Below are 25,831 nucleotides of genomic sequence, written 5' to 3' on the forward strand. Positions count from 1 at the left end.
TTCGGGCCACAAAAGGAAGGGACTGGACTGGATGGCTTTAATGTGTAGACCTAGCATAAGGGCAGGAGCCCTAAAGACCTTTAAGGCTATTGTTTAGGGCAGATCTGAGGTTCCCTGGAAATCCCTCCCGCTGTGTGTGTCTTAGGGACAGCCGGCTGGCTCGGTGGACTGAGAGCTTGGGCTGGAGGGCTCCAAATCTGGCCTCACATACTTTATAGCTGTGGGACCCTAGGCCAGTCACTTAACTCCCATTGCCCAGCCCTTATGCCTCTTCTGCCTTGGAATCAATGCATGGTACGGATTCTATGCAGGTAAGGGTTAAAACAAAATGAAAAGAAACTACTGCTCTGATCCCCGCTCCGCTCCCCCAGCCCAGCAGTAAAGAAAGCATCCGAGCCCCTGAGGGGGTACTTGGGGGAAGCAGGACACGCCAAGACTGGTAAGAGTTAGTGGAAGGGGATGATCTGTCTACCGGAGGGAGCAGAGGGGAGGATGTTCGGCTCCATCAGACACAGCCACTATGTGTCGTCTTTGGGGCGAGACCTTCCCTCTCCCTGGGCCTCAGTTTTCCCATCTGTAACAACAGGGGGCGGGGTTGAACTGCCTTATGAGGCTTGGAGAGTCAGTCTGTGATTCTGACAGTCTGGTGGACCTGGGCACGTATCACCCCCTTGCGTTGGGCCTCAAGGGTAAATAGGGGTGAATTTAAATTCAAAGAGAGGGAAGTGCCGGAGCCTGTTTCAAGCAAGCACTTGGTAATGCCTGGCGGAAGTCCCGTTTGGTGACCCCGCCCCCGCGTTGATGGCGGCGCCTTCAGCTCCTTCCTATCCCGGATGTTGGTAATAGCTGTCCTGACGTTACGTGCGCTCGCCCGCCGCTAGGCCAGCCTGGAGATGTCTTTTATCTTCAGCGCAGAAGTTGCAGACTTGGAGATGGCTCTGGCTTTTCTTAGTGGAGGTGGTGCAGGTAAAGGACTGGTACCCAATCTACCGCCCCCGCTGTACTCACGTGACTCCTGCCCTCCAATCTGAGCTCAGAGGCCCTACATGTCTTTCATCTCGTTACCCTGGACATCCCTCTCTTGCCTCAATTACCCTCTTTAAAACGAAGCGAACCTTAGGCCCAGGCTGTGCCTCCCCGCCGAGGGAATCTACCGACCTTCTCCTCTCCCCATTAGTAAGCCTCCCTTTCTCCTGTAGATACACCATCCAAACTTGATGGGGACTTCACGCCTGCCTGTGAACTGATTGCTAACTCTGGGGCATAAGGGATGCGGACTGCCACACGTTACTGTATACTTTCGATTTACATCCATCCACAGTTCCCCAAGAGGACGGAAACTCCGTGTCTTTGTATGCCAGGCCCCAATCCTCTGAAGGCTTGTTTTTATTTTTTAAACCTTTACCCCTAAAGACTAGGCAATGGGGTTCAAGTGACTTGCCCAGGGTCACACAGGACAGTTTGAGGCTGAACCCGAGCTCGGATCTCCTGACTCCAGGCCTGACTCCTTATCCACTGAGCCATCCAGCTGCCTCTAATAGCTTTACTGAATGGTTGAATCCTCAAAATGAGTGTTCAGTTACTTGAAGAATGAACACATGAAGCATTTTATTAAATGTTGCCCGTTTTATGTGCAAAGTACCAAGAGAAGAGTAAGCAGTCCCAGAAGAGCATCCCCACCTCATTTGGACCCCAGCTACTTTGCAGATACTAGAAGGTCCCTGTTTTGGAGGCAGCAGTGGATGGGGCACCAGGCCTCAAGCGGGGAAGACCTGGGCTCCAGGCTGCCTTCCTTCGCTTCCCAGCTGTGGCAAGTCCCCCAACTGACCAGCCCTTGCTTGCTGTCTTCTTAGAACTGATTCTAGGTCAGAAGGTAAAAGTTGTTGTTCTGTAAGTGCCTCTGTTTGTCCTAGATTAAAAGAATGTAGGTGCTCTGAGGGCAGGGACGGTCTAGGCTGGTTGACCGATTGCCCAAGAGAACGGGTGTTCCATTAGGGGAAACAGCATTTATGGCAGAGTACAGGCACACAAGTATTTCCTAGGGCAGGTGTAGAAATGAGGAAGTGACTTAGATGGGATTCAGAGCTGGGAGAAACCTGGCAGGCCTTGAGTTCATCTTTCTCTTGTCTAGGTGAGGAAGTTGGAGCTCCGTGATGTCTAAACAACACACGCTAATAAAGGTGTCAGGGAGAGAACCAGGATTTGAACCCGACTCTTCTAGCTGCTCTTGGCGCCAGGCTGCAGAATATAGAATGTCAGACCCAGGAGGGCCCTTCCGGGTCATCGAGTCCAGCCCTCTCATTGGGAGAATCGAGAGGTGAGAGAAGCTGTTCCTTGTTCACCTTCACACATAGGGGCTGGGCCGGGCCGGGCCAGAACCTCTCCTGAGCCCTTCAAGTCTCCTTGTGGTCTCTTCAGGCCCTCCTGGACTCTCTGGGCTCTGCCTGGCTCTCCTGCCCTGGGGGGTGGGGGGGAATGTGCCAGCCACAAAAGGCTCCTGAGAGCTGGTGAGCCTTCTGGGATGGAGTTGGGGGGGGGGGGGTTAACTTGGTGTAGACATACTGGAGAATAACAATAACCAACAGTATTTAGATAGTTTGTAAGATTTGCAAAATACTTTCCATATTTTGTTTTCTTTTTAAACTGTTACTTTGTCTTAGTAACTAGTCTGAAGACAGAAGAGCGTTCAGGGCTAGGCAGTGGGGGTTAAGTGACTTGCCCAGGGTCACCCAGTGAGGAAGTATGTGAGGCCAGGTTTGAAGCCAGGTCCACCCCTACTCCAGGCTCGGGGTCACCAGCTGCCCAGTGTACTTTCTCATTGGATTCTCCCAATCAGCCTTTGAGTGGGTGTGTGGGTGATCTCTCTTTTACAGAGAAGAAAACTAGTTTTCTTCAGGAGTTAACCATTCAGGGTTCCACCAGGCGGATTTGAACCTCCGTCTCCCTGACTGCAGATCCAGTGTTTTGCCCCCTCAAATGCCCAGCAAGCAGAACCGAAAGGTGTTGAAGGCCCCTGCGGGTCAGCCAGCTTTGTGGACGAGGTGCCATGCTGGTCCCTGGGGTCCCCACGGTCACCCCGAGGCGGAGTCAAGCTGGACCCTGGTACTTCCACCCCTTTTCTGGACTTTGTATGTTGAAATGTTCCTGTGTCCTGTCCTGTTTATGGTAAAAAGCCAATGAGACCATCCCTTCCTTCCAGGAGCTTCCAGCCTCTTGGGAAAGGTTAGCAGGATCCTGGAAAGGACAGGCAACAAGAAAGGAGGAATTCCCACACGTGGCTGTGTGACCCTGGGCTTAGCCACTTAGCCAGGTGTGAATCCCCCCCTCGCACACGTGCTGGTTGTATGACCTTGGCCTGGTCTGGGGCCTTCCCTGCAGTTTCCCAGCATGACTGGGCCTCCTCGGAGAAGAGAACGGGAAGAGGGGGGAGGGGTCCCTGTGACCCTGTGAAAGGGCTGCTCCCTGGGCTCCCTGTTCATGTAGGATTGCAATGGGGAGGGATTAAATGTAGGAGTAAGGATGGGATTCTGGTCGTTTTACAAGGCTTGGGGTTGGGGTCAGTGTTCCGTGGTTTTAGGCTCTTCAGGAAGAGAGCTGGGGAGGGGGAAGGGAGGGAGGGCCATTGTTTGGGCTCACAACCTGTTTGGGGCATATCTGGGGCCGGAGGTCTCCCGCTGAAAACCACTTTTGACAGTGATAGTCTGGCTGGGGGAGTCCCAGGAGAAGCGCCTGGGAGCGGTGGCCGGTGCTCTGGGGTCCACCCTCACTGTGGTGGCACCCCATCTGATAGTCCGAGGCCCCAGGATGCAGACTGGGCCATCACCGGGCTTCGGGCTGGTGTCATTGGAACCTGTTACCCACGTTAGGTGCTGACTTGGGAGGATGTACATTTGGTGCAGCCCCGCCTGGCGCTATCCGCTTCCTGTCCCCGCTTTGTGGCTTCTTTAAACAGGAAGGAGAGCTTGGTCACGGGGTCCTAATTTTGTTAAATAATTAGGTTTTTATACTTCTGTTTCTTTTTTATTCCTTCTACTTCAAGGGATTATGAGTAAACTTTATAAAATGAATACATGGAGTTGCTGGATATTAACTTGAGTGAGTCCTACAGGCTGCGGGAAGAGTCAGGGGTGGGGATGGGCTTCACTTGGGTCTAGGGTTCGTGTTCATGTTAGCTCTTCGGTGAGGTTCCTGATCGCTTTCTGTCTGCAATTAGGGTGAAGGAATGGGGCCGGGATGTAACTGGGGAGAGTTCGGGGTTAGGCTAATGGCAGGTCTTTGTTAGAGACAGAATCAGGGATAGAGGTTTCTTGTTAAGGTGATAGTGAACCCCTGAATTCAGAACAAACAATTTTTTCCTGATTCTGATTCTGATGGAGCTATAGGAACCGCCAGCAGCTCCTATAGAGCGAACCTGTGGGTGGTGACCTGAGAAGGAGATTGGAGGTTAGAGGAATATGGATGTAAGATAGATAAGGCAGTCAGGGGAACAGAGGCAGGAATAAAGACTCAGAGACCCCAAGTCAAAGCACGTGGGGAGTCGCGAGCTCCATAATTACCTCTCTAGAAAAGGAAAGTAAGTGGAGAAATTACAAGTATGAGAAGCAAGAGAACATGCGTGGAGCTGAGAACTCCGGGACGTCCCCCATGGGCCAGATGGCCAAGAGATTAAGGGGAGATGTGCAGGGCAGCTGCGCTGTGCAAATCAGTCAGCATGAGGAACATTAGAGGCAAGACCAAGGGCAAGGGAGGCAAGGCAAGAGGTGTAAGGGCAAGAGGAGGCTCGCACATGTTCCCCAACTTTTATTGGAGGTTTTAGGAAGGTGAAGTGGGAGGTGATTAATGAATACGTGACATGATATAGGTTTTGACATTGGTTGAATTGATAATGACGGAATCAAATAGGAGGAGATTAATAGAACCTGCCCTTTGTAAAGGAATGTAGTCCGAGCCAGGGCAGTGTGGCTGTCAAGGCCCAGCCCAGGAATTTGCCCATCCTTTGCTAGTCCTTTGGACTGCCCCTTTCCATACAATGAACATCAAGTGATCTGACCATGTGTCTGGTAAATGAATATACAGGATACAATATCAATACATCAATCCTACTTCCGCCTGGTACGCTACAGAAGCAACTGAAAACACAGGAAACTCTTTATCAGTAGAGGAAATGCTGTATATTGCAGGAGTCAGTAGTTACGAAGAATTTTGTCAGAAATACGACTTAGGGGACAGTGACACTGAATTGGATGTGATGTGATAGAGAACAAACTGAAGAAGAGATAGGAAATGTACTGCTATTATCACATCTGTTTTCTTCAATCTCGAGCATCCCATAACACAACAAATACCATCTAGGAGAATACTTGGTACCAGGACTGGTTTGAGTTCTATACGGTAGCAAACAACACGAAACCTTATAAGAACCCAGACTGGTACGAGGCGTAAGATCTGACACATGATCTGTGAAGAAACTTTAATCAAATCAGGAAAACCCCAAAGCCTATAATGACAATCCCTGGCTGGAAAAAAACAACAACAGACAAGTCCACAAACCCCAGTAAATGTAGATGAGAAACATCCAAGATGCTAGTGGAGCACCATACCCAAACAAAAATTATCACATGAAACCAAAACAGAATAATGCCCAAGACAGATAGTATAAATGTGGGTTAGTAGGGAGGATTAGTGTAGCCTGTGAAACACAGGAGAAGCGGTTCCTTGCGGAACCTGGGAGTTTATTTGGGTGGATTTAGAATCCCTTAGAATTAGTAAGCCTATATACAAGTATCCATCTCAAGCCTAGACTAAAATATCACTAATCTCTACAATCAACCACAAAGGGATATAATAATTGCCTTACAACAACACATTTACATTCATTACAAAAAAAATCTCACTTGCACACATGAAGATGGCACAAACATCCTGTATAAAGTTTCACTCACGTGCATCAAAATATTCACTCTTAGGGGGCAGCTGGGTAGCTCAGTGGATTGAGAAACAGGCCTAGAGACGGGAAGTCCTAGGTTCAAATCTGACCTCAGTCACTTCCTAGCTGTGTGACCCTGGGCAAGTCACTTGACCCCCATTGCCTAGCCCTTACCACTCTTCTGCCTTGGAGCCAATACACAGTATTGATTCCAAGATGGAAGGTGAGGGTTTTAAAAAAAATATTCACTCTTACATGCATTCACAAGTTAATCTTACACACATGCATGATCCTGTAGTTCCTGATATCTGAGATCATCTTTCAAGGTGAGATGACAGGCAAGATATATCCTGTAAAGGAGAAGGCACCCTGGACCAGTGATAAACTTCAAGCAATACCAAAGGATGGAAGATACATGGACAACTGGAAAGAACTTTGAATCAAAGACATTACGGGGAATGAACTTTAGGAAAATGGATTATGTAAGATTAATCGTCGATCACATTAACTTCACATATAGGGAAGTACATCCACATATACATTGGAATAAATATGCATCCACCACAACATATCTAGAACACGAACAAATTTCACACTGACATTAGGGGCTGTGCCATAAATAAGGAAGGACAGCCCATAAATTGTATATCTGTAAATAAATCTCTATATCAGAGGATGTATATATGTGTATATAAATAACATGTAAAATATGTAAATGTGTAGATAACTCAGACATATACATATGTAGCATACTAACGATCTGATCAACGAATATAGATAAAAAGGAAAGAGTTAACATATTAACCATTAACAGGGACACAGTAGTTTAGGATGGAAAAGGGAATGCTCTAACTAGAGAGGTAATATAGGGACGGAATAAATCAGATTTCATTAGAAACAACTTAATATATATGTGTATATATATATCTATAAATGTTATAAATTGTTACATTGGAATTAATATTACATAATGCATAGGATAGTTCAATGTTACTTAAGTTAAATTTTATATTGATTGCAATAGGAATGACCTTTGTATTAAGAAATTGTTATATTATAAAATTTTGTTGGTACATAATCCTAACCCTCTTCCCACAACTCAGTCTTAGCATAAGATAGGAACTTAGATTAGCAAATAGACAGATTAGGATAAGGTTTATTATTTTGGGAGGGGGGAGGTTAGATGGGAACGATAAGTAACATAGATAGATTAGAATAAACGTAGAAAGTAATCAACTGGCGTGGGCCAGGGTGGCCCCACACAAACAACAGGAAATGGAAGATTTGTGACAGAGGCTGGCACTAGAGAAAAGTGCCAGGCTGAAGAATATGTGAATTGATCACCTCGATGGGGGAAGGACCCCAGATTTTTGGAATCTGGAGAGGAGGAGAAGACTCTGGCTGGAGGAGAGAGCAGTGAGGCCCTCAGTTGGGAGAGGTGGATTAAAACTTTCTCCTGAGGGTTACCCATTTTTCCTGCTGGTGACTGGAAATCCTTCCCCTCAATACTTCCAAATTGAAGGGACTTTCTGAAGAGAAACCTGAGCAGACTTTACCTCAGCTCCTGTTGCCCAGGGGTGAGTCAACCTGACTTTCTCTCAAGGGCCTCAGGCTGCCAAAGCCTGAGTTCCCCCAAACTTGAGGAGGGAGGAAAAGGGTTTAGATAGAGACAGGGACCCCTTCTCCCCACTTTCCTTTTCCCATTCTTCCCTGCCCATTATTCCTTTTGTATTACCTGTTTGAGTTGAGTTATCTGTTCCCCAAGCTGAGTGTGAATGGACGGATCAAGGGGAGACCCTTTGGTTTCAAGTAGTGGAGGGGGGACAAGAGAGACAAGAGCGAATTGGGGAGAGCAGCTTTAGCTAAGGAGGGAAGGCAGAAGGGGGAAAATCTTCAACCCCCCCTCCTCTCTCTGAGCCAACCCTTAACATCAGCTGTCTCCCCTGAACCCTGCTTTGAGAAGGGGGGTTCTCCTCTTTCCCCCTCTCAATACTGATAGTCTTAATTTTTTTAATACAGGTAGTACTTTTGGTGCCCAGAACAAGTGAGCATTTGGGCTATTCCAGTGTCCGCAGGTCCTCCTAAATAGGTATTTGTGCTTATTTGCGTTTTGGCCATACTGGTTTGAAAACTGCCTTTTGAGAGGCCCCATGAGCCCACTGGGGAATCACCATCTGAAAACCCAAATATCCTGAATATCAAAATAGAGACTGCGAACTCTCTCTGTAGACCCGGTGCAACTCCGGTTAAGTCAGCAAAACGATCCTAATTTCCCATAGTTCTCAAAGCATGAAGGAAATGAAAATTGGCTGTTCAACAGTTGGAAACCACTTATGCAGGTAAGGGGGTGCTGTGAAAAATTTAAAACATGGGGTGGGACATAGGAAAGTAATGTTTTCTGGAGATTATTTTTGGGGAAATATAGGTTAATTGATCAGAGACAAGAAGCTAGGGAATTTGGGAGAATTCTGTATTTGAGGTTATCGGTGGCCAAAGCACAGGGAAAAAAAAAAAGAGAACCAAGGAAGACCAAAAAGAGGAACCACGGGCAAGTCGGCAAGCTTCGAAAGTGTGAATTTTAAGTTTATTCCACCCTGCTTAGTCTAGCAATCAGGAATGTCTATACCCCTACTTAAGGGTTAAGTGTTGAGAAGGATGGCCTAGACCCCCTGGGCTGTCCTAAATCAAGCTTAAGCTACCATTGGTACATGTGAGACACAGGAAGTGATGTAAAAAACGGTCTATATATTTTGCGTCATTTCCTCTCTCTGAGCTCTTTTCACAGAAAGGTAGCTCTGGCTCTCTTTGAGCTGCAGAGGCATTGAGCTCTGGGTGTCTCTCTCTCGGAGACCTTGGATTTGGCAGTGGTGTGGCTTGTGGCAACGTGTTGGCATCTTGGCATGCCTGCAGCTCTTGTCTGGGTTTGGCAGTGAGCGTCCTTGGTGTGGTGACTGGGAGAAGCTCAGTAGCTGGGGTCAGGTGGGGCATCTTCCTTGAGCTCTCTCAGAGTTTAGGCTGATTGCTTTTTTTTCCTTTACTTTTCCGAAAATGCCATCCTCCTGGGAGGCCCCTCATCTCAGAGGAGGTCTCATGGCCTCAAGGTCTCTGAACTCCCCTTGGCTCAGGCTAGGCCGGAGAAATCTTATGCCCTTCCCCCCTTCTTCTTAATTCCTTCTATATTAATTAAACCATCATAAAATTCCCAAACCGACTTGAGTATTTTTATTGGGATTTAGAAATTACATCCCTGGTGACCAACTAAATTTATATTTAGTCTCAACCCCTAAATTTACCCATTACAAAAGTCACATATTAAGGAAAAAATCTTGTACCAGTTTCTCAGATAAAGGCCTCTTAGCTCAAATATATAAAAGATTTTGTCAAACTTATAAGAATAGGAGTCACTGTGCAGTTGATAAAATGGTCAAAGGATATGAACAGATAGTTTTTGGAGGAAGAAAGCAAAGTTGCATATAGTCGTATAGAAATGCTCTAAATCATCATTGATTAGAAAAGTGCAAATAAAAACTTTGCAATACCATCTCACATTTCTTAGACTAGTTAAAGTGATAGGAGAAAATGTCAAATGTTGGAAGGGATGAGGAACAATTGGAATACTGTTGGTGGAACTGAGAACATTTTGGAGAACAATCTTAATTATGCCTAAATAATTATAAAACCAAGTATAGCCTTTGACCCAGGAAAATCAGGAAAAGTTATCAGGAAAAAAGAAGAAAGTATAGGTCCTGAAATATTTGTGGCAGCTCTCTTTGCGGTGGCAAAGAACTGGAAAGTGAAAGGATGCCCAACAACATGCAAGAGAGAGGAGAAACTTCTTTCTAAATATTGTAAAGTTATTCATTTGAACTCTTTTTGGCCCCCCAAAACACCTTTTGATTTTAAAGCAAAAAATCTTAGGTTTGAAGCTCTGGCCTGTCTATCTCCCCAAGGCCACGGGTAGAGGCTTCCTTCCTTTTGCCTACCATATCAGGAGATGCTGTCCATGTGCTGAGGTCATTCTAAACTTCTCATGTTTATTCCGAGCCCATGGAAGACCCGTCTCTTGTCCAGACTGAGGTCTAAGCACACCATTTGGTGAGGCTTGGGAAAGGGACATGACAAAGAGCATAAACTGGCAGAAGGAACAGGAAATTGCTCTCTGCTTTTGGAACTGTGGACTAGAGAGGGCATGTGGTCTGGCTCCGGAATAGTGCCTGCTTGTGGGGGAAGCAGCAGAAAAGCGAATTAGCCACATAGGGCTTGTGCTTCTTTCTTTCTCTGGCCTACATTTTGCTATTTAATAAATTATGATTATAAAATTGAGATAGTCTTCAGAGCATTTTAATCCTAACAAATGGTGACCACGAGTTAGGAGTCAATTCCCTTTTTTGCCTTTTCCTAATCCTCCCCCCTCAGTCATTCATCTGTAGAGTAGAAATGTTTTAAGTTCTGTTTCATAAGAAGCTCAGTCTATCCAGGAACAACTTTGGGTAAGATCAGTATTCCTCATACCTTTTTGTGTCTGTTCCCTGTGAACAGACCTCGTGTGTGTGTGTGTGTGTGTGTGTGTGTGCGCGCACGCCAAGAATAGTTTTCTTTTTTGACTGGAAAGGAAAGTCAGCAAGGGAATACCACAGTCAGAAAGATAAAAGGAAAAACAATGTTGACTTTGTTTTAAGAATATACTAGTAGGAGAGAGATGGCTGTCAGGATTTTTTAATCCTCATTTAAAAAAAAATAAACGTATTTAATCAATTTAGAATATTTTTCCATGGTTCCATAATTCATGTTCTTTCCCTCCCCTTTCCCTTCCCAGAGCCAATGAGCAATTCCACTGGGTTTTACATGTATCATTGTTCAAACCTTATTTCCATTTTAATCCTCATTTTTTAAAAAAGTGCAAACTAAGCTATGGATAGGTGGTTCACCAGAACCACATGACCTCTTAGGAGATACCTGGGAAATAGATTTTTAAAACCCTTAGAAAAAGGGGATTCCTGGAGGCAGTAATTCAAAGGGGAAAAGGTTTTTTTTTGGGGGGGGGGAGGGCAGAAACTACACTTATTTTTATGTTATATAGAAATGGGAAATACATAAAGTAAGAACCCTATCCCACAAGGATCTCCTTACATGGCTGCTCATCTCATAAGGACAAGGACTACTACTGTCAACAGAGCCAGGGCTGACCAAAAAAAAAAGGCAAGCCCTTGGATTTTGTAAGAAATGGTTCAAAATTATGACTACACCAGCTGGGGTCCCCCTTTGGCCAAAGTTTGAGTCTTTCACTTTTAAAACATTGAAATAATTAAAATCAGTATTTGGGGATAGAAATCTTAAATTAAATTATTGGTATCTCTGGGCTGCCATCTTCAGTCACACTAAGGTTCAATAGTCCAACCAGTGTTCCCTTGCTTTTTCATTCCCTTCCTATCCCACAGCTCTTTTTCCTTTTCTACCCCACCCCACATTGCTTCACCTTACTTTTTCTGGGGAACCACTTCTCCCTAAATCTTCCTTTGCTCCTTCTTCCCCCACACCTTTTCACCTATACGATATTCGTTTTTTTTTCCTATAGAAAGCCAGTTGATGTAGCAATGAATTTTAAGAGAAAGTATCAGGAATTTAGAAATAGAAATGAATATTAGAGGCTTTAGGAGAGCTAATACTTTTCAGTGAATCCTAGGCATTGTAAGGGATGCCAGAGGAATCATGATTTGTGAGTGTGAGAGAAAGGAAGGGCTCGAATATAGTGACTTTCCTTTTCTAGATCCTAAATGCTTTACTTCTACTTATTCCAGTCTGTTCCCCTCCCCTAATAAGGAGTATCATGTAACTTTTAAGGTCGGGGACACTTTCTATGATTATTTATTGAACACAGGAGCTTTCATATCTGCCTCAGTGAGCAAACCCTAGTCTAAATTCATCTCTGCTGGATCTTTAAATATGGTTGGGCTGTCAGGGAAGCCTCAAAATGTAAGCTTTCTCCTTACCTTCTATCATTTTCCCTAAAATCTGATTTCCCTACAAATTTATTTGAGAGAGATCACTTACATAAACTCAGTGACAATATCTTGTTCTCCAGATGGTTCTTTGTCTCTACAATTGCCTAAGGATTCTGTCTTTATTCAAAGTTCTTTGTCCTGAGAAGCAGAACATAACACCCCTTTGAAATTTCAGCAGACATCCCTGAATCTCTTTAGACCTCCTTTTCTGACATAGGCCGGCTTAAGTCAGCTATTGCTGTTAATATTAGGACAAAAGGTGGTCCTCTGCCCACTCCCACATTCCATTCCTTCATATGCTTTATCTAAGAAAACTATTGAAATATCTCTAATGATTGATTCACTGAACAAAGAACAATCATTTCATGCAAAGCTTAATATAATTCACCAATTCTTACAGTAAAAAAAAAAAGGCTTAAACCAGGTCCAGATGGGAAGCCTGTTTATCATTTTGTGCAAGATTTACATGCAATTAACTCACATGTAATGCTTAGGCACCCAGTGGTGCAAATGCTGCAAATATCACCTTGATGCCTCTTGAAGCTACATATTTTATAGTGGTAGGTTTCTATTACTATACATATAAGTTCTGGGAAAATACTTGCTTCCATCTGGAAGGTTTTCATAAGATTTGGAATCACCTACCTCATGGGTATGTAGTGGGTCTAAGCTGCTATCATTTTTTTTCAAGCCCTCACCTTCCAGCTTAGAATCGATATGGTATATTGGTTCCAAGGCAGAAGAGTGGTAAGGGCTAGACAAAGGGGATGGGGTGGGGGTGAAGTGACCTGCCCAGGGTCACACAACTAGGAAGTATGCGAGTCCAGATTTGAAGCCAGGACCTCCTGTCTCTCAATCCAATCATTTTTAAGGGTACTCCTTTAGCTCAGTATGTAGATGATCTGCTTTTAGCTGCACAGTTGCAGAGACATGCCAGGAAGATAGATGACATCTCTTAGGGTGCCACAAGATCTCCTGGTACACCACCTGGCCTTTTGGCTGTGGCAGCCATAGCTCTTAGTAGAAAAGGCCTCTGACCCAGTCCTGGATTTTTCTTTAACTATCCTTTCTCCACAAGGTCAAGGCATTACTGCACAAAAATGCAATACAAGTATTTTCGGGTAAAAGACTTGCTAGGTATGAGGGTAACTGTCACAGAATGAAAATATACTTAAGTTTATGATTCTTAATTCTTTGCCATTCTCAAGGGAACCCTTGAGATGTAATGGCTGAAAAGCCTTGTGATGGTCTCTTTGATTCCCCTTAAAAAAAATCTAACGCTGACTTAGTTCTCTGCTTTCATGATTTACTCTACTTGGCAGGCATATAATAAGCATGTTTTTAATGCCAAAGTTTTTGGTGGGTGGCTCCTAGTTTACACACATTTTGAACATTTTTGCAAATTGACTTCATCAATATGCTTAAGACTGAACAGTATAAAGATTGCCATCTTCTAATGCATGAACATATTAGATAGATAGAATCCTTCCTTGGGACTGCTATAGCAGCTTTTGTTACTAAAATGCTTTTGAAAATTAAAAAAAAATTATTTAAAAAACTTTTTCTAGTTACATGTAAAAAGTCTGCAACATTTCTTTCCTCCCCTTACCCCACCCCTCCTTGAGATGGTAAGCAATTTCATATAGATATTACATATATATGCATGTAAAACATTTCTCCTTATTAATACTTCTGCGGAGGTCAAAAAAGTTAAGAAAGTGGGTATGATTTGCTTTGTTCTGGATTTAGACACCATCAGTTCTTTCTTTAGAAACAGATGGAATTTTTTATTTTTTAAATCATGAGCTGTTTGGAACTGTTTTGGATCAATTGTATTATTGAGTATAGGCAAGGTCAGTTATTCACACTTTTTCTTTGCATAGAATTCTTATCACTGTGTAGAGTGTTTTCCTGGTCCTGTTTATTCCACTCTGTTTGCACAAGCTTTTCCAGGTTTTTTTGAGCTCTGCCTGCTTATTTTATTACACAGTAGTATTCCATTACAATCATATGCTACAACTTATTCAACCATTCCCCAATTGTTGGGAATCCCTCCACTTTCCAATTCTTTGCCCCCACAAAAAAAATCTCTGTACACACAGGTCCTATATTTTTTTAATATACTGTTAAAGGGAAATTAGCAGGAGCAAGAACAATGCTATAAACCAGGAGCCAGGAGATCCTGCAGGGCAGAAATGCAAGATTCTAGAACTCTGGAGAAGTGACAGGCAGTTTCTTCTTCTGAGAGAGTTAAGTAGCCAGGAGGAGTTGCTGTCTGGTTCTTCTGGGGTGGACCTAGGGAGCTATTCTCTCTCCTGTGGCTTTCCTTGTGATTCCACCTGTCCCTGTGAATCCTGTTGATGCCGAGAGTGATTTCCAACAGAGTGTGCAAGACCCTAGAGGACAACTGTCAGTGAGACTTTCCTTTGAGCCCTGTTCCAGCTACCTTCAATTCCTTCCCATTTTATATATTAACTATAAGGTGGTTTAATTTAACTAGTTGTAGGAAGTAGATTTGGAGGTAGTAAAGTATTAAAATAGTGTAAGTTAGCAACTTGATTTTGGTTTTAGATGGATCATCCCAATTTCCTTCCCTTGTTTTAAAATATCTTTGAGGCTTTGTATGCAACAGTATTGACTATGTTGTCTTCTGAGTTTTTTTGGTCTTCCCTGTCACCAACATAACTTTAAATGTTTAGCTTCTTTTTGTTTGCTCATTTTCCAGTCTTTTCCTTGACATTTAACTTTAACTTGGGTTTTTTCCCCCCCAAAGTTCTGAGCTTGTGTTTCTTTGTGTAGCTGCTTACAGAGCTAGCTCTAGGGATCTACTAACTTTTCACTTCTTCCCAACCTGTGCACTAGTCTGAAAGTAACCACAAGCACTCTTTAGTGCCCTGGAACTGTGCTCAGATCTCCCTGCTTCACTAGAGCCACAAGTGCTGGCATGTGCTAGTGATGTGGGGGGAAGAGATTGGGATCTCATCCAAAGAATTAATGACTCAGGCAATCTCCACGGTGAGGGAGTAAGCTTTATAGAGAGAGAGGAAGGTAATGGAAAGAGTCTTGGGAGGTTTTCAGGAATGGTTTTTATTTTAATTCCCAAGGGGTCGTTTGTTTGAATGGTTGTTGCCCTGTGTTTCTAAGGAACTGATATCACTTTACCTCTGGTCCCCTTTGGTCTGCATGGCTTTACCCATGATTCACTGATCGTCCAATCAGAAAGAACAAACTGCATTATAAATGGGAGGCTAATAATATGTTAAATATCCTGGGGTAGGTAACTTTTGCCTGATTCTGTGCAGACTCCGAGGAAGGCAGTGATTGTGGAAACTGAGCATTGTTTGAATCTAGTCCTGCTTCACTGGGAAACAACCACCAGTACTTGTTATTCAGTCACCCCACCCCACCCCCAACCAAGGGCTGAGGTTATGTCTGAAGACTGATGTAAAGAGTTTTCTCATAACTAAATATGAACAACTCTTGTCTTATGTGAAAGGTGGCTCCATACTAATCATCGAGTTACTATTTCTATGGTGTTTTTTAAAGAATTGTTTACAGCTAGTTGGCAGGATTTGTGGGACATTTCAGTCTACATCACTGGTGTTCCTCCTCTAGGACCGTGACCCAGGATTGTGACCTGGATCTGTGTATATGCAATGCCACAGAGTCCTGCCCCAGAGCCATCTGAGGGATACCGATTAATCCCCTGCTGACTAGTTGTCTGACCCCCTTACCATCCGTGGGGCAAGAGCTTCAGAAGCCTCTCCTGATGATTCAACTGCCCCTGAGGCCCATACTGGATTTTGAGGTGGGCTTGCCTTGGTGCCCTGGTCTATGTGCCACTTCCAGTCTAGTGCAATTCTTTCATGCTGACCTTCTAAGTTGTCTTGAGCTGAAAAATTATTTCACCCTATCTTTTTGTTGGTTCTGATTCCCCAGAATTCATTTTGAGGTAATTACATCATAGTTTGGAGGGTGAGTGGGAAGATCCTTATTCCTTTTCTACCAGTTGCACACGTTTTCAAACTTTTTCAATATATTAATCAGGCGTACTTGTGTTTGTTCTCACCTTTTTCTTTTTTGTCTTTGAAATTTAGGAGAGATGGTAAAATAATGTAAAAAACAAGGCATCAATTAAAAACTTTTTTTTTTTAATAATATATTTTATTTGATCATTTCCAAGCATTATTCGTTAAAGATCATTTTCTTTTCCTCCCCCCCACCCCCCATAGCCGACGCGTAAGTCCACTGGGCATTAGATGTTTTCTTGATTTGAACCCATTGCTTTGTTGATAGTATTTGCACTAGAGTGTTCATTTAGAGTCTATCCTCTGTCATGTCCCCTCAACCGCTGTAGTCAGGCAGTTGCTTTTCCTCGGTGTTTCCACTCCCATAGTTTATCCTTTGCTTATGAATGGTGTTTTTTTCTCCTGGATCCCTGCAAGTTGTTCAGGGACATTACACCGCCCCTAATGGAGAAGTCCATTACGTTCGATTATACCACAGTGTATTAGTCTCTGTGTACAATGTTCTCCTGGTTCTGCTCCTCTCGCTCTGCATCACTTCCTGGAGGTTGTTCCAGTCTCCATGGAACTTCTCCACTTTATTATTCCTTTGAGCACAATAGTATTCCATCACCAACATATACCACAGTTTGTTCAGCCATTCCCCAATTGATGGGCATCCCCTCGTTTTCCAGTTTTGGGCCACCACAAAGAGCGCAGCTATGAATATTTTTGTACAAGTCTTTTTGTCCATTATCTCTTTGGGGTACAGACCCAGCAGTGCTATGGCTGGGTCAAAGGGTAGATATTCTTTTGTCGCCCTTTGGGCATAGCTCCAAATTGCCCTCCAGAATGGTTGGATCAGTTCACAACTCCACCAGCAATGAATTAGTGTCCCCACTTTGCCACATCCCCTCCAGCATTCATTACTTTGCATAGCTGTCATGTTAGCCAGTCTGCTAGGTGTGAGGTGATACCTCAGAGTTGTTTTGATTTGCATCTCTCTGATTATAAGAGATGTAGAGCACTTCTTCATGTGCTTGTTAATAGTTTTGATTTCTTTATCTGAGAACTGCCTATCCATTTCCCTTGCCCATTTATCAATTGGAGAATGGCTTGATTTTTTGTACAATTGATTTAGCTCATTATAAATATGAGTAATTAAACCTTTGTCAGAGGTTTCTATGAAGATTTTTTCCCAATTTGTTGTTTCCCTTCTGATTTTAGTTATATTGGTTTTGTTTGTACAAAAGCTTTTTAGTTTGATGTAGTCAAAATTATTTATTTTACATTTTGTGATTCTTTCTATATCTTGCTTGGTTTTAAAGCCTTTCCCCTCCCAAAGGTCTGACATGTATACTATTCTATGTTTACCCAATTTACTTATGGTTTCCTTCTTTATGTTTAAGTCACTCACCCATTTTGAATTTATCCTGGGGTAGGGTGTGAGGTGTTGATCTATTCCTAGTCTCTCCCACACTGTCTTCCAATTTTCCCAGCAGTTTTTATCGAATAGTGGATTTTTGTCCCAAAAGCTGGGATCTTTGGGTTTATCGTATACTGTCTTGCTGAGGTCGCTTTCCCCCAGTCTATTCCACTGATCTTCCTTTCTGTTTCTTAGCCAGTACCAAATTGTTTTGATGACCGCTGCTTTGTAATATAGTTTTAGGTCAGGGACTGCAAGGCCCCCATCATATGTGTTTTTTTTCATTATTTCCCTGGATATCCTTGATCTTTTGTTCTTCCAAATGAACTTTGTTATGGTTTTTTCTAAATCAGTGAAGAAGTATTTTGGTAGTTCAATGGGTATGGCACTAAATAGATAAATAAGTTTGGGTAGGATGGTCATTTTTATTATATTGGCTAGTCCTATCCATGAGCAGTTAATGTTTTTCCATTTGTTCAGGTCTAGTTTTAGTTGTGTGGCGAGTGTTTTGTAGTTGTGTTCATATAGTTCCTGTGTTTGTCTTGGGAGATAGATTCCTAGGTATTTTATTTTGTCTAAGGTGATTTTGAATGGGATTTCTCTTTCTAGTTCTTGCTGCTGAGCTGTGTTGGAGATATATAGAAAAGCTGATGACTTATGTGGGTTTATTTTGTATCCTGCAACTTTGCTAAAGTTGTTGATTATTTCAATTAGCTTTTTGGTTGAATCTCTAGGATTCTTTAAGTAGACCATCATGTCATCCGCAAAGAGTGATAACTTGGTCTCCTCCTTGCCTATTTTGATGCCTTCAATTTATTTTTCTTCTCTAATTGCTACTGCTAGTGTTTCTAGTACAATGTCAAATAGTAGAGGTGATAATGGGCATCCTTGTTTCACTCCTGATCTTATTGGGAATGCATCTAGTTTATCCCCATTGCAGATGATATTAGCTGTTGGTTTTAGATATATACTGTTTATTATTTTTAGGAATGACCCTTCTATTCCTATGCTTTCTAGTGTTTTTAATAGGAATGGGTGTTGTATTTTATCAAAGGCTTTTTCTGCATCTATTGAGATAATCATGTGGTTCTTGCTAGTTTGCTTGTTGATGTGGTCAATTATGTGGATGGTTTTCCTAATGTTGAACCAGCCCTGCATCCCTGGTATAAATCCTACTTGATCATGGTGAATGATCCTTCTGATCACTTGCTGGAGTCTTTTTGCTAGTATCCTATTTAAGATTTTTGCATCTATATTCATTAGGGAGATTGGCCTATAGTTTTCTTTCTCTGTTTTTAACCTGCCTGGTTTTGGAATCAGTACCATGTTTGTGTCGTAAAAGGAGTTTGGTAGAACTCCCTCTTTGCTTATTATGTCAAATAGTTTGTATAGTATTGGGGTTAACTGTTCTCTGAATGTTTGATAGAATTCACAGGTGAATCCATCAGGCCCTGGGGATTTTTTCTTAGGAAGTTCTTTGATGGCTTGATGGATTTCAATTTCTGATATGGGATTATTTAAGAATTCTATTTCCTCTTCTGTTAGTCTAGGCAGTTTGTATTTTTGTATATATTCATCCATTTCTCCTAAATTGGTGTATTTGTTGCCATATAATTGGGCAAAGTAATTTCTAATGATTGCCTTAATTTCCTCCTCATTGGAGGTGCTGTCCCCCTTTTCATCTTTAATGCTGTGAATTTGCTTTTCTTCCTTCCTTTTTTTAATTAGATTGACCAGTACTTTGTCTATTTTGTTTGTTTTTTCAAAGTACCAGCTTCTTGTCTTATTTATTAAATCAATAGTTCTATCACTTTCGATTTTATTAATTTCTCCCTTAATTTTTAGGATTTCTAATTTGGTTTTCTGCTGGGGGTTTTTAATTTGATCGCTTTCGAGTTTTTTCAATTGCATTTCCAATTGATTGATCTCTGCTCTCCCTTGTTTGTTAATATAAGCTTTCAGGGATATGAATTTGCCTCTGATTACCGCTTTGGCTGCATCCCAAAAGGTTTGAAAGGATGTTTCGCCATTGTCATTTTCCTTGATGAAATTATTAATTGTTTCTATGATTTCTTCTTTAACTAAACGGTTTTGGAGTATCATATTGTTTAATTTCCAATTGGTTTTAGATTTGGTTTTCCATGTACCATTACTAATCATTATTTTTATTGCCTTGTGATCTGAGAAGGCTGCATTCATTATTTCTGCTTTTTTGCATTTGTGTGCTATGTTTCTGTGACCTAATGTATGGTCAATTTTTGTGAATGTGCCATGTGGTGCTGAGAAGAAGGTGTATTCCTTTTTATCCCTATTTATTTTTCTCCATATGTCTATTAATTCTAATTTTTCTAAGATTTCATTCACTTCTTTTACCTCTTTCTTATTTATTTTTTGATTTGATTTATCTAAATTTGATAATGGTTGGTTTAAGTCTCCCACTAGTATGGTTTTATTGTCTATTTCTTCCTTCAATTCTCCTAGTTTCTCCATTAGAAATTTGGGTGCTATATTATTTGGTGCATACATGTTGATTAATGATATTTCCTCGTTGTCTAGAGTCCCTTTTAACAAAATATAATTACCTTCCCTATCCCTTTTGATCAGGTCTATTTTTGCATTGGCTTTATCAGATATCATGATTACCACTCCTGCCTTCTTTCTATCAGTTGAGGCCCAGAAGGTCTTACTCCATCCTTTAATTCTGACCTTGTGGGTGTCAACCCGCCTCATGTGTGTTTCTTGAAGACAACATATGGTAGGGCTTTGGATTCTAATCCATTCTGCTATTCGTCTACGTTTTATGGGTGAGTTCATCCCATTCACATTCAAAGTTATGATTGTCATTTGTGGACTCCCTGGCATTTTGATTGCCTTCCCTAATTCTAACCTTTTCTTCTTCGGCTCTACCTTTTAGTCCAGTGATTTACTTTGAATCAGTGCCCCTTGTCCCCTCCCTTGATGTTTCCCTTTTTAGTCCCTCCCTTTTTCTTCCCTCCCCCTCCCCCCTCTCTTTCCCTCCCTTTTTGTTCTCCCTCTCCCCCTCCCCCCCTTGGTTTTCCCTTCTCCTTACCCTTGTTGGGTAAGATAGAATTCAAGATCCCAATGGATCTGGATGTTTTTCCCTCTCAGAGTTGATTTCCCTGAGATTGAGGTTTAAGTAAACCCCCCCCCTCTCTTCCTCTCCTTCTTATAGGAGTTTTCTTCCCCTCCCCTTCCCATGTGAATCTTTGTGTGAGAACGATTATTCTATTTGGTCTTTCTTTACCCCCTATTTATACATTACATTTTCCCCACATATTAGCATACATAGATTGATATAAATGTGGTCCTTATAGAAGAGAGTTTGAGTAAAAGAAGAAGATAACATTTTTCCCCTTTCCTTAATATTTACCTTTTCAGGTATTCCTTGCTCTTTGATTTTCGGTATCAAACTTTCCACAGAGCTCTGGTCTTTTCTTTGCAAAAAGTTGGAAGTCTTCTATTTTGTTGAATGCCCATACTTTCCCCTGGAAGTATATAGTCAGTTTTGCTGGGTAGCTGATTCTTGGTTGGAGACCCAGCTCTCTTGCCTTTCTGAAGATCATGTTCCATGCCTTACGATCATTCAGCGTAGAACTTGCAAGGTCTTGTGTGACCCTGATTGGCATTCCTTTATATCTAAATTGTCTTTTTCTGGCTTCCTGTAGGATTTTTTCTTTTGTTTGATAGCTTTGGAATTTGGCAATTACATTCCTGGGAGTTGTCTTTTGGGGGTTTAGTGTAGAAGGTGTTCTGTGAGCTCTGTCAGTGGCTGTATTGCCCCCTTGTTCTAGAATCTCTGGGCAATTTTCTTTGATTATATCTTGTATCACCATGTCCAGTTTGGTGTTTATTTCTGGCTTTTCTGGGAGTCCAATTATTCTTAAATTTTCTCTTCTCCCTCTATTTTCCAGATCTATCACCTTGTCGGTGAGATATTTTATGTTCTCTTCTAATTTCTTGGTGTTTTGGCTTTGCTTTATTAGTTCTTGCTTTAAAGCCTGGTTTTCTTTTACAGTTTGGTCAAACTGGTTTTGTAGATGCATGAATTTCTTTTGCATTATTTCCCACTTTTCCTCCCAGAGGGCTTCCATCTTTTTGGTCATTTCTGATTCAAATTCTTCATGGGTTTGTGGAGAGTTTCTATTTCCTTTGGAAGATTTTGGAGAATTTTCTTGTATATCTTCTTCTATCTGCTCTGTATTTTGTATTTTGGCTCCATAGAATGTGTCCAAAGTCGCCCCTTTCTTCTTATTTTTCTTGGTATTTTGGGGCTTCTGTGCTTCTGTGGAGTTTGTCATCTCTGAATGTGGAGGATTAGCTTTTCTTATCTCTGGTGATCCGAGGCTTTAGTCCTGGGCAGATGTTGGTTCTAAGAGCTTTCCCTGGGTTAAACTGAATATGCCTCACTGGAACTGGAATGGAAGGGTCGGACCACGTTGCTTTCTGGAAGTTGCCTTCAGAATCGCTGGCCCTGAGGCTGTTTCGTTGGCCTGCGGGGGGGATGGGCTGTAGCTTTCCCAAGCTCTAGGGCAAGGACTTTCACTGAGACTTGGATAGCAGGATCCAGCCCGTGAGGCTGTCTTGCCCGCCCTGAGGGTTGCTGTTGTTTCGACCAGCTCTCTGCAGCGGAAGCCCCAGGCAGTAACTTTCACTGGGACTCGGGTAGAAGGCCCTGAGGGTTCTGCTCTCTGAGCCCGGCGGGGCTGCGGCTTCCGGGAGCCTTGGACTCTGCGCTCCTACCCCTGAGGTCCGAGTGATCTCGGGTTCTGGCTTTTGAGGGGAGCCGTACCTTTTGAACCGGGTCCAGGTCCAGGAGGAGGGTTCCCAGGGTCTGTGCTGTTGATCGTTTTGAATTTCGGCGCCTTAGGAGCTTATATTTTGAGATCGGGAAGGGTTTTCCGGAGATCTGAGCTTTAGCTTTCTCTAAGCCGCCATCTTAACCGGAAGTCCCAATTAAAAACTTTTTAAAAAAAGAAGAGAAACAGGAAAGAAGAAATCCTGAGCAGGTGCTTTCTCTGATAAATTCTCAAAGGCAATTTTCAGTAGAAGAAACCAAAACTATTAATAACATACATGAAAAATGTTTTAAATAATTATAAGTTCCACCTCACACTCCTCAGACTGACAAAATTAACAAAAAAATAGAAAATGTAAGGTGAGGGAGCTTATGGGGAAGATGTAGAAAAATGGGAACAGTCATTCAGGAAAACAATTTTGAAAAATGCCTCAAAGTTGACACAATGCTGCTGCTGATAGGTTTAAACACCAAAGAAATAAAAGATAGAGGAAAATTATCTGTACTTATGAGGCAACAAAGAAATAAACATTAAAGGTGGTACCCATCAAGTGGGAATCATGGGAGAAGTATATGTCTTTGAAGGAATAATGAGGGAATAGTTTCAGAGAAATCTGAGAAAACTGAACTGATATGGAATAAAATGAATAGAGCCAGAACAATTTATAGAATAACAACAATATTTTAAAGACAATTTTGAAAGTCTTAGGAACTCTAATAAATGCAATAAAAATTCCAGAAGATTCATGAGGAGCTAGGCTATTCAATTCCTGATAGAAAGGTAATGAGCTCAAGTAGAGACAGAGGCATAATTTCTTTTGGACACGGTCAATGTGGCTATTTGTTTTGCTTAACCATACATAACAGGGATTTTATTTTTCCTCCTTTTCCCATTAATAGTTGGTGGAGAAAGATGAAAGAGAGAGAAGGCAGATCTCTGTTCGAAAAAAACAACAATCAACCAACAAAAGAAGGTTAAGTTCCTTGAGGCCATCAACCTTATTTTTACCTTTCTTTGAATTTCTAGGAATTTGTGTGTGTCACATGTGTCATACATAGTAAGCTCCTAGGAAATGTATATGATGAATCTTTTTTTGGGGGGGGGTTGCTGGGGGGGGGGGGGCAACCATTTATCATTGTCTTTGCATTTCCAGTACCTAACATAGTACTTTGAATGTAGTAAGCTCAACCTGTGTCAAAGCTAGATCTCCTAACTCCAAGAATAGCTTTTTATTATAAATTACATGGCCTGGTTTGAGAACAATTTCTGTGACCAATAAATAAGGATCAATAAGGAACTGGATTAAAGGAAGGGATTAATTCACCGATATACACTTTACTTATTTTAGACATATGTAATTTGAATCTGTTACCCTAAAAACTACTCTCCCCAGCAAAATTATGATTCCCAGGAACCTAATCTTTTCCTGTCGTTATGGGTTGGTGTAGACAGGAGATAAATTTGGTGGATTTCCCTCTTTTGGCTCTTTTTCCTTTCTGTGGCAGCTTTGGTGGAGAGGGGATTTTTTGAGCAGGTAGAAAACTTAGTCACATGGTTCTATTTAAGTCAGATAATAAACTTTATAAATATAATACTTGAAGTATTGGATATTCAAATTTAAATCCTACAGGTACATTAAAATCTCCAATAATGACATTGCAACTATTGAAAAACCTGAATAGAGTACTTAATTTCTTCCTTGCCTAGGAAAAATAAGCATTTTAATTAAAAAAAACAAAACCTTCTCATTAATAATTAGAGAAATGCAAATTAAAACAACCCTGAAGTTCTACTGGATTGGCTAAGATAACAAAAAAGGAAAATGACAACTACTAGAGGAGATAGGAGAAAACAGGTACAGTGAGGCACTACTGAACCTATGAACTTAGTTCTGTCATTCTAGAAAGAAATTTAGAACTGTACCCCACAGAGTAAACTAGCAATACCATTGTTAGGTTCCTACCTAATTAGATGGCCCAATGGGCAGATTGTGGTCCTGGAGTAAGGAAGACTGAATTAATATATGACTTCACATTTTTCATAACTATATGACCCTGGTAAAGTCACTGAATCACTAGCTGCTTCCAGGTTCTTCAATCGAAAAACTGGGATAATAATAATAGTGACTATTGGGGGCAGCTGGGTGGCTCAGTGGATAGAAAGCCAAGTCTAGAGATGGGAGGTCTTGGGTTCAAAAGGGACCTCAGACCCTTTCTTCGCTGTGTGCCTGAGCAAGTTACTTACCTCCCATTGCCTAGCCCTTACTGCTGTTGTCCCTTGAAATGAATACGAAGCATTGATTCTAAGACAAGGTGAGGGTTTAAAAATAACTCAGATGTTTTTTAATAATCATTGAGAACAATGACCAATAATGATTCCAGAGGACCAGTGATAACGAATGTTACTTACCTTCTGACACACTGAGGGATTAATGTGCAAAATAGAAAACACATTATTGGACAAAGCCATTATGGGAATTTGTTTTGCTTGACTACATTTATTTTTACAAGGGTTGTTCTCCCTGTGGTAGGGAGAAAGAAATAAATATTTGATGATTGAAAAAATAAAATTTACTTTAAAATTACTTCATAAAATACAAATTTCAGTCACAGAATGTATCTTCTATTGTTTACTTGATACTTTACCAGTATAAAGAATGAGACAATAGAACTCTGACCAAACGTTTTGAAAGTCCTCTCACTTTGGTACATCGGGCCATATATGGGTTCACATAGCTGCTAAATACATACTTTTTCAAAGAACGTGTCTTTATATGTGTACATTTCGTACACTCTCTATTAGACTGTAAACTCCTAAGCAAAGATGTCATTTTTCTTTTTCATATAACAATGCTTTACATTGTACAGTAGGCACTTAATAAATGTTTTTTCAGTTTAGACAAAATGTATTGTGTACACACACCGTCACACACACTGACAAAACAATACTTACAACTGAAATGAGCTAATTTTTCAAAGTTAAAAAAAGCACCATTTACTCCAATGATTTAGTCCAAAGTAGAAAGCTAAATAGTAGCATGAATGTTCCATGGTACAAAATAGAACAGGGCTAGTTACCTCACATGAGTAAAGAGCCAGTGGTAACTAGAAGGCTGATCTAAACAGAATGGAGAGCTGAAATCTTTAGATCCACTGAGAATCGTCTCCTTGAGGTATGATACAAAAGGAAATGGACATATGGATAATTTTCAGTCTAGTCTTGGCTATCATTTAAATAGTAACAAAATTTAGACTCAGACAATATCTAATCCAATTCCTTCAGTTGACAGATAAGGAAATGGAGGCCCCAAAAGTTAAACAAATTTACTAAGGCATTTAGGTAACAGCAAACCTGTTCTTTAGTAATTATTCCACAAAGAAAATTCTAGAATTGATCCAACTGTCAAAACTGATATGGCTTCTGATTAGGAGTAATAGAGAAGGTAAAAAGAGGCTATATCTGTAAGGAATCAATACCGAAATCAAAGATGGGCTGGTTGTCAGTTTTCTTCCTTCTGAACTCGTCTGCTCTTTCTTCAGAGAGAATCTCCCCAACTCTACGTCCTTCCTAGCCCCACCTTCACAACCATACTTGGTCACCAATATATCACACTGTACAACTCAGAATCCTTGTACCTATAGAAAGATTATGTGTCA

The 25,831-nt window shown here is 41.6% G+C and overlaps 1 long non-coding RNA gene across 1 annotated transcript; it reads left to right on the forward strand.

Annotated features, from left to right (window-relative positions):
* The first annotated feature begins 208 nt into the window (after positions 1-208).
* LOC107650054 (uncharacterized) lies at positions 209-24,744 on the forward strand. Its single transcript, XR_001624713.2, has 3 exons — positions 209-1,873; positions 2,132-2,317; positions 23,075-24,744. It is a non-coding gene; the product is annotated as an uncharacterized LOC107650054 (long non-coding RNA).
* Positions 24,745-25,831: the final 1,087 nt, after the last annotated feature.

This window comes from Monodelphis domestica, chromosome 5 (genome assembly GCF_027887165.1).
Source record: "Monodelphis domestica isolate mMonDom1 chromosome 5, mMonDom1.pri, whole genome shotgun sequence".
NCBI classification, from domain to species: domain Eukaryota; kingdom Metazoa; phylum Chordata; class Mammalia; order Didelphimorphia; family Didelphidae; genus Monodelphis; species Monodelphis domestica.